The sequence below is a fragment of the Myotis brandtii genome, unplaced genomic scaffold, assembly GCF_000412655.1.
Source record: "Myotis brandtii unplaced genomic scaffold, ASM41265v1 scaffold1137, whole genome shotgun sequence".
Classification (NCBI taxonomy): domain Eukaryota; kingdom Metazoa; phylum Chordata; class Mammalia; order Chiroptera; family Vespertilionidae; genus Myotis; species Myotis brandtii.
In genome coordinates, this window is record NW_005353916.1 from 876,874 (window position 1) to 887,115 (window position 10,242).

The window sequence follows — 10,242 nt, forward strand, 5'->3', positions numbered from 1 at the left end:
AGGGGAATCAAGAGATGCGTGAAAGATGGGAACATGGGAAATTCTCCCTTCATGTTGATGGTGGGAGGGCAAGGTGGGGGATTTATGAGTTCACTGTATGGTTGAAAGCATCAGCATCATTCTAGCACAGGGTCCCCTGACTTACTATCTGATAGAAATGCTTCTGTTCACTGCAGTGTGACCACTCTGTGTTCCTCACTTGGTCCTACAGGACCTCTTGCCACTCATCACCCCTGTGGCAGATATCCAAGTGCTAAGGCATTTGCTCTGGGCAGATTTCCAAATCCTGGTGTATGATACGTGGCCACCAACATCTCTGACACTTCGGTCTTGTAGCTTTTACTCTTGTCCATCTTTGGTCGTTACTATCTGATAGGGATGCTTCTGTTCCACTCTGTGTTCCTCACTTGGTCCTACAGCACCTCTTGCCACTCATCACACCTGTGGCAGATATCCAAGTGCTAAGGGATTTGCTCTGGGCAGATTTCCAAATCCTGGTGTATGGTACGTGGCCACCAACATCTCTGACAGTTCGGTCTTGTAGCTTTTACTCTTGTCCATCTTTGGTCAGTCCTCCAATGGGCCTGGGTGATTTCATTTATCACTTCAATCAGATCGTGTCACTGGCCAGATTTGAATCTAAAGCTTTTCCCATATCCTCAGAGACTTTCACGCTCTGGGTCCTGGCTTCCTCTGTGACCCATTTCCCTCTACTCTTCTGTGTGTTCACTCAAGATCAGCCTCTTGGGCTGCTGACTCCCACACCTGCAAGCGTGCTTCTACAGGCCTTTGCATGTGCCGTTAGCTCAGTCGGAAACATTCTGCTCTCTCATTTCACTCAAGTTTCTGCTCAACTGGCATCTCCTCAGAAAGGCTTTCCCTGGCCACCATGTTTAAAATAAGACCCACTTGTTGCCCTTTGTTCTCTCACCCCACTGGCTTTCAAACTCATTTACCTATTACCACAGTATAAAATACATTTTGTATCATGACCTCATATCATAAAAATATTTCATAAAACAATATATATGTCTACTATGGGGGATGGACTCTAATGCATTCTACTGCATTTCATCTCATGCATTCTAATCATTTCACTAAAAATTCATGATTTTTAATTATTTCACCGCCAACTGAATGATTACAACCTATTGTGTTATAAATACTGCCTTACCCAGTTTAGTTTTTTCATAGCAGATATATTCTGTATACTGTTTGTTTGTCTGCTAGAGTGTAAGCTCCATGAAGGACATGAGAATGCATAACTTAACAGGTTTTATAACTGTTGTATCCACATATAAAAAGTACTCAATAAGTACTTGTTGAATGATTGACAGAGTGAATGTGTTGAACAAAGATTTCAGTTTCAAATAATGTGTGTATGTTGTATCTCTACTGAAAATTCATACTACTCATTAGGATATTTAAAAGTCCAAGATGTTCTCTAGTGAAGGAGCCAGTTTGGTTTTGTTAACCCCAGGATTCAGAAACTTCACCCTTTTTTAGAGCACATTTGTTAGTGCATCATGGGACATTGGAGATATTCAGATCATGGTTCAGAAAAACAATGAAAAACCTAGCCATGTAAACCAGCACTGGATGCTGAGCACAGGCTATCATCGTGGGGTCCTGGAGCCATTGCTTCCACACCCTAATGGAGGCATTGGCCATTCAGTTACTGGATGGTGGGAAGATCCACAGATCCTGAGGGAGGAGCTCAGTGGTTTGAGCAACAGGAATAGGGACACGTGGATAAATTGGAACAGCAGTGGCCATATTTCAGTCTAAAGAAGATATTTAAGTACTATTATAACTGGGGTAGTCGTTCTTGTCAATACTCTTGAATGTGTAGCCTTAGTAAAACTTACTCTGCTTTATTTCTCTAATCATTATTTCTAGATCCATAGTTGGGTGTAATGACCCCTAATGAGGTGGCCAAGGGATCAGGGGAGGGAGCAGAAGACCAGCATCACTTTTTCATTCTCTGAATCTAGAGGAGGTCAACAGCAAGAACCTCCTTAAGAAGCAGGAGGAACAGGCAGGGGGTCAGTAGGTGATGCTCAGCTGCCGATGTTCATAAAATTGTTTCTTAAAAGGAGATATTTAGAAGGCCAAATCCTTGGATGATGAGAAATTAGGCCATAAATCAATGTTAGCTACCATAATTATTATTATTAGTTTTTTAAAAAAAATCATTTTAACCACAGCCTGGGAGACTATATGACTTATGTTGGAGGCACCTACATTTAGTGCTTTCATTCTGGAAGTAGCACCTCAGCTTTTATGACTGTGAATTTTTATTCTTTTTTTTCTTTCCTAATCAATCCTTGATCCTATTTTCTTCTTTCCTTTCCCTCCTCAAAGATGTAAATTAAGCAGCAGAGTTGTTTGTCCACAGTTACTCTTTGCCCAATTCTGTGGGTCATGAGGTGGTACTGTACTTCTTTCTGTCACTTCCACCTGTCGGGACATTTATTTTATTTGCTGTGTCTCTGCAGTTGCATGTTTTTATAAAAGCACGATCTCCCAGGTTGCACTCATTTCTAGGCGGGAGATTTGGGCAGCACTATAACATGGTGATATTATTTTTAAATCCGAAAAATCTTTCAGTGCTCCTGTTCAACACTTCATCAGTTGTTAAGCAAGGTGATTATGGCAGGTATTCCAAAGCAATGACTTAAGATCTTTATTCATGTCATCTGATGTCAAATAAAAGGCAAGAGAGTGACAGCTGTAGGCAGAACATCTCTTCCAAGGTGGCACACTTAATCCTAAAAACGTGGGGAGCGCATTGTCTTGATGAGTGGAAGGGCGGTATCTGAGGAGGTCTAAGAGGTGCTGCAAGATCAATGCTTCAAGCAAACCTGATGCTTCAGGATAGTTGCAAACATGTGGAGCCTTTCTCAGTGGAACGACGTTGTGTGAATCTCTAATGGAAAGTGTCGGAAAGGTATCAGGGAGCCACCAGGAATTCCTTCTGGCTCCAAAGATTACCAGGATGCATAGCATCCATAAGACTGAGAGCCTGAGTAGAAAAATGCAGTTCTGGCTCTGCCCTGACTCCTCTCGTGATTAGCTCTGTGTTTTTTTCTTTGCTGAGGTGGCCCATAAGTTAAAAGGGACAGAGTTCTTCAGACAAAGACTCTTGCTTCTCCAGCACTCAGTGTAACCGGCCTTTGATAATGGGACACATTTGAGTTCACTTTCATTTTGCCACTTGTTGGCCATGCAGCTTTGAAAGAGTTCCTTAGACACTCTGTACTATTTTTACTACATCCATGAAGTGAGAATAATGATTCCTATGTACCAGGCTTACTGTGGTCATTAAATCACAAGCAGGCAAGCACTTAGGCTTGCCATTCTGTGTTCAAATTCCAGTTCAGCCACTTGTCAACTGTGTGTGATGTTGACAGTCCATCTCCAACGCTCAGTGTAAAAAAGGAATAATAACCATATCTAGGTTATGTGGTTATTGCAAGGATAAAATGTAATCATGCATGAAAAATTCATAGCCCTGTAACTTCTTTAGAGTAAGCCCTCAAGAAACATCAGCCATTGTTAACACAAACAGTATTAAGGGCTAGGTTCATAGTAGGTGCTTAATAAATTTTAGTTCTCCCATCTCTAAAATACTCTCTAGTCAGGGATTTATTGAGTTATTGCCTGCTAATACAAACTTTCTGACTAGGGAAGTTTTTATGGATGTTAATTTTGCAATTTTGCCCTCGAAACTTTGTGAACCATCTTCTGTGGGAGCCCCATAGGCCGGAGTAATTTTGGGACAAGGGCTCTTTGTCTCAGATATTCTTGCACAAAAGAGAGGATGGGCCATGACTGATTCTACCGGCAGTTAAAGATAATTGTCACACAGATTTGGGAGGTATGGCAGGAAGGAGCACAGACTGTGGGATCAGATGAGAGGGGTTGAATCCTAGCCCACCAACCAAACTCCTTTTCAGCTGTGTGGCCTTAGGCTAGTTTTTTTTCTTTTCTTTTTAAACCATCCTGGACTTCCATCTTTTCAGCTGGAGAATTATAATGCAAATAATGCCTGTATGAAAGGCTGATCCAACCAGATCACTGACATAAACAGTGCCTGTGTTTTGCAAACTAGAAAGCACTATACAGACATTTGAAGAAGTGAAAAAACAAGGAAGTTACCTCTATTAATTTAAGTTTTCAGAATAGGATGGTTTTAGAAATACCAAGGCTGTTGCATCCAGGGGAAAACAACAGCCTTACTTTAATGACTTTCATAGCAAAGCAAATGATTTGCTGGTTCAAAGGTTTTCTCCAGAAAATAAAGGTGAGGAATTTGGATCCAAATATGGTTACCTCTAAAGCTGCTTCCATATTTAAATGTTATAATATATAGCATTTTAAAGACAGATCATGGGCAGGTGTCTGGAATTTAGTGTAATTCCAACATTCCAGTTAAATCATAACATAAAACTTGAGGTACACACAACCAGACGGTGAGGAATAACATTTGGCATGGATTATTCCCTGTTCTATGACTGTATCATGATTATGGAAAAACATAACCAGATACACCTCCCTGCTTATCATTTTATTTCTTAGGTTGAAGGTATATAGAATTTGTTGTTAATGCATGTGCTTTGGCCGTGCAGTAGACATTTTAATACTTGGCAAATATTTTCAGAATTTCATTTCCTGGGTACATGGTAAGTGCAATTCCTGTTCCCCTGTGTTTGCCTAGGTGATTCCTTCCAGGCAAGGAGATATGAGCGGAAGAGACATCTGTTACCTCGGGCTACAGCATTTGAATTGATGCTGTGAGACACCCAGGGATCCATTTCATCATGTAAAGTGACTGGCAGCGTTGGAAATGGTGTTTGCTCTATTAGCTGCGACCCTGAGTGACCAAGAGAGAGCAGAGGCCTTGCTGATGTGTGATGCACTGCTAGTGTGAGGGGGAGATACCAGAGTACATCTCTGTAATTATAAACACTGGGGTTTGGGAAGTCACAACCTTGCCTATCCCAACACAGATCTTATCTCTGTCACCTACTGTGTGCCCCTGGACATGTTACTTAATCTTTCTAAGCCTTAGATCCCTCATCTGTATTTTTTCATTGGGAGATTATACTCATGCTAAATCCATAGGGTTGTTGTCAGAATGAAATAAAACAACGTAGATAAAGTACTTAGGATAGAACCTGGCATATGACAGGCATTAAAAATGAATTTATTATTATTACTATTTTATTAAAATTATAGGATCTTAGTATTTGAATGCAATATTTTGTTTTGCTTTTTGTCACAGACAGAGGATAACACTTAGGTTCCTTGACTACTAAAACAAGGTTCTTAATATGTAGTACATGACTCCCTCTGAAATTGCACGATAAATTTGTGCAAATAGAATTCCTGTCTTCCGTCAGATCCTCATTGGAGTCCATCACCAACCAAATGTTGACCACTGCTTCTATAAGGTCTCTACTGTATCTAAATTTTATCATTCTATATGCCTTGCTTAAGTCAAGATATGTCCATGTGGTCCTTTGGTATCCCTAATTACAAAAGAAAAAACAAGTTAATTGGCCTGACCTCTTGCACATTGCCCATTCCATTTCCTCATGGGCCTGGGTGTGATTTTTCTGGGTCAGGAGGCATCTGTCCTTTGGGGAGCAGCTGTATGGCTGCTGCTGCTGCTGGCATTGCCTCATGGGCATCTCCCAGCGCAGGCTCTCATGAGGCAGGCAGGGTTACAGCATGCGAGGAAAACTGGGGCAACAGTATCTGGTAATAAACAGGAAGCAGAAACGGAGACACTCTTAGAAGAGGTGACATTAGGGAGGGGTAGACAGTTAGGAGAGGCGTCCCAGTGGGGGCTGGATAGCTGTAGTTTAGTTCTCGACTGGTGTCCAATCCAAGGTGGGAAGGAGGAAATGATTCTGGAGAGGTATGCTGAGCAGGCATGTAGGAGCACACGCAGACAAGTCTAGATGGTCCACCCGCTTCAGGGAAAAGGTTTGTGATAGATATTCCCCAGGATGACAATAGGCAAATAGACATGAAGACTTATCCCTGTTGGTTCTGAAGGCAGGTGGAATGAACTTTAACTTGCTAGGTGAAGATGACCTATACGGAAGAGAGAGCTAGGGCTGGAGCAGAGATGGAGTCCATCACATGCCAATGTTCTCTTAATTAGGCTTACCACCTTTTTAGTCAAAAAATATTTACTAAACATGAATTAGATGCCAAGCACTGTGCTAGTTGCTCTGGATCCAAAGGCGTGAATAAAGATTACCCCCTGTCCTCAAGGAACTCATATTGTAGTTGGGGAATAAACAACAACAACAAGAACAACACACTCATAGGGCAGATAATGGGACTGAATGATTGTGTCTTCTGACTGGCATTAGATAATATTACCTGACTTCCTTCCAGACAGGAGTGTTCTCTCTTCCCTTGTTCCCCAGTCCCCCAGGATCCTATTATAATTTTATAAGCATGTTTTTGCAAACGTGGGACTTCCTTTATCTTTCCAAGTCTAAGCCACCCTTTTGAGCCTGTGTTTGTTTATGGGCTCCTGCTCCCATAGCTCCCATCCTTTTTAAAAAATAGTTCCTAAGCTCACTAAAGAAAACTAGAAAAATCATTGTTTTCTTTAGACATTTCCATCTTGACTTCCACTTGAAAACATAAGTGATTGTGTCACTAGAATTTTCTCTCTTTTAAGAATCTCTCATTTATCCCCTTTGGGCCTTCTTTCCTTTGAGGTGTGAACCTAGAAAATTAAACTGAAGTTTTTTTTCCAGGCAATTTGAAATCATATCTTCTTAAAGCTGATTGTCATTCACATTTAAACACTCAGTCCAAGTACTCTTATTCCTCCTTGTCCTTGCAGGGGGCTTTATTGTTTTCCTGGTTTTATCATTTTTATGATATCTTAGGTAGGCCATTCTACAAAGGAAGAACCTGAGATCTATGATCTCTTAGCTTTATTTCACTGGCAACACTGTCATGGATTGCTAAGAGACAAGCAGTATACCGCCCCAGTGATCTGCCCATTTCTAGTCATCTGTGTTTATAAATAGCCACTTCAGTTTGACACCAGGGAGCATAGTGTTTTTGAGAATGCATACATAGGAAGGAGTTCAGCAGTGGATATGAGAAAAGAAAAATGAAGGGCCTATTGCAATAAGCCTTAGTAGCACCAACTTTGGCCATAGAAGTAAGACAGGCAAACTGGCGGGGTTCATAGCAAGAACTATTATTGCTCAAGCACATCTAAGTAATTAGTAACACATTCTTGTAATTGCTTCCCAAATGGCCGAGGCATTTGGTTTTCTAAAACAGGATTCTGAAAGCTCTGATATATGTGCTCTGTGACATATATTTGCATACATTCTCCTCTCTTCCTGCCTCGTCATTGAACTTCTGTGCACAGAAAATTGATCCATTTACTCTCTTTGTTTCTCTGTTTCTGGTGTTTGATTTGTAGCTTCCTCTCATCCCTTCACTAACCTTGACATGTCTCCTTTCTCATTTTGAAGTTTTTAATTATCTATGTCTTGCAGTTTTTGCCATCCTTGTACAATTTTGTCTCTTCAACAAAAGCCCTCAGATGGAAGTCACATCAGGTTCAGGAAAGAACACTGGGATGCTGTGGGCCACAAGGTTTGAAGTGGCTTCGAACCTTTCAGTGATCAATTTTTTTTTTTTGATGCACCAAAAGGGGGTTTGTATTTCTAAGGGGAGAAAGCATTTTTTTTTCAAAGCTCAAAAGAATAGGACATCAAATAACTCTTACAAAACAACATTTTGATGAGTTAAGTGTAAATGAATCAGAAACATAAGGATTGAATTTCCCTTAAAATACACATGGGTTTAAAAATTAAGGGGAAAAGTGCTTGGCAAAATTCTTTTTGGATTTGGCCAAGTCTGATTCCTTTGAAAACGAGTTCAGGACATGATGCCAATCTCAAAATGCTTCTGGGTTCACACATCTCTGGTTCAAAGTGCTCTCTTCCTCAGAATCCTCTATTTTCCCCTTTGTTCACTGATGTCAGGACTGTGTCCCCTCAGTAATTCCAATCAGAATGACATCCAAGAACAGAAAGTTCATGTGAAAATTTCCCATGCAGGAACTGCTCATGACAAGATCTTTGCAGAGTACGGAGTAGGCGTATTATGATTCCAACTACATATTGAATATCTATTAGCTATGAGGCACCTAGAAAACAACGAAGAATCAAGTATGGTCTCCCTAGTCTCCCATTCATAATCCATGAATGCCATATGAGCTGAAGTCCTGCTGGGCCACAGAATTCACTCCACATGGTTCATCTATGTTGCCTTCCTTCACGTGCTCCTGAATTTAATGATGAGTCTATTCATAGAGATGCAGATAGGGTTAAGGATGAATAAAATGAAAAGGCTATAGAAACAGTGCCCCCCGCAGGGCTGAAAGGACAAAGGGGAAATGGAGTTAACAGAACCCAAGGACAGTTGGAACCATGAAGAGAGGCCATCGTTTGGGATCTGTGGCCATGGCAGGGTGTGCCTACTGTGAGAGACAGAGCATTAGAAAAGGAAGGGGCAGGGAATAACTATAAGGGGAGCTGAAATGCAGTCAGTGGTCTCAATAGGACAGAGAATGGCAGAGAATTACCTAGAGGGTCAGTGAGGTACAAACAAAAAAACTAAGCCGTTGAGCAGCTGAAGAAGAAATAATTCCTGCCTCTATGACTGAAGGTGACAGTGTAGATAGAGCTTGAAGCAACTTAACTACACTGGGGTAGGATTTTGATAGGTGAATTTGGAATGGTGGGGATAAAAGCATTTTTAGGTGTGAGGCGTGACCTAAAGAGAGCATAAATCACAAAGCATGGTAGGAAAGTTAACTGATCTGTATTTATAAGGGGTGGCAAAAGTAGGCTTACAGTTGTTCATATGGAAAAATAATACAATCATTAATAAATAATGCAAGAATAAGCTCTTTTGCCCACTCACAACTGTAAACCTACTTTTACCCCACCCTGTTTAAAAGAGCTGGTTTATAGAGGAAATTTGAATAATATGCTAAGGGAGGAAGTTGTATTAGTCTGAGTTCTCTAGATTTATGATAAGGAATTGGCTCACGGCATTCTGGGGGTTGAGAAGCCCCGTGATCTGTTGTCTGCAAGCTGGAGCTCCAGGAAAGCTGGTGGTGTGGTTCCAGTCTGAGGCTGAAGGCCTACGAACCAAGGGCCGATGGTGTAAGTTACAGTCCAAGGGCAGACGAAGGCTGACGTCCCAGCTCAACAATCAGACACTCACCGGGAGAGAATTCTCTCTTGCTCTGCCTTTTTGTTCTGTTCAGGCCCTCACTGGATTGAATGAGGCCAAACCATACGGGAGGGCCATCTGCTTTACTCAGTCTCTAGATTCAAATTCTAATCTCTTCTGTTAACACCCTGACCACCCACCTAGAAATAATCTTTAGCTAGATATCTGGGCACTGTGTGACCCAGTCGAGTTGACACATAAAATTAACTATCACAGAGATTGAGCTTCATTCACAAGACAAAGTGGAGCCACTCAAGATTCTTGAGCCAGGGGTATAGTAAAATCAAAATAGTGTTTTAGGGAATTTAGCCCAGTTTGTTGGAAATGGATCAGAAAAGGGAGAGTTCAAGGATCAGGTAACTAGGCCTTGGAAGGCTTGATTCATGTGGCTTGATGTTCTGAATTATCTGTTTTGCACAATATTTATTGATTTCCTAATGATAGATGACATTTTAGTTATGTGGCCCCAATGAAGTTAAGACTCTGTTTTTAGTTGAAACACAATCAGCGAATGTGTCATCACAATTTGTAACTATTGTTTATTATTGAGCCAAATAATGTATCAGAATTTCATCTTTTCATTATAAGGCATTTTGTTTTTCTTGGGGTTTCTAATTGGGTCAATTTTTTTGCTTGCATAATTTGCTAGCCACAAATTTTAAGTACTTTCAAATGTTCATCATATCAATTGTTCTGTCAAATTTCCTCCTTTCCTAGTGTCTTCCTTTCAGAGTCCTCGATCCCCATTCTGCAATCTGAACTATTTGTATTGTATGGCTGCCTCCTGAGAATTTTATCTTGAATCTTCTGCAATGGATTTTTGCTTTCTGTTTCTTGGATTTATCCTTTCCCCCTTTCCCTTTATTTCATTGCTAGAGTTCATTCCTTAATAAGCCTAACAAAAAAGAGAACGTGCCAGGTTAATTTTCTGCTTACTTGCATCTA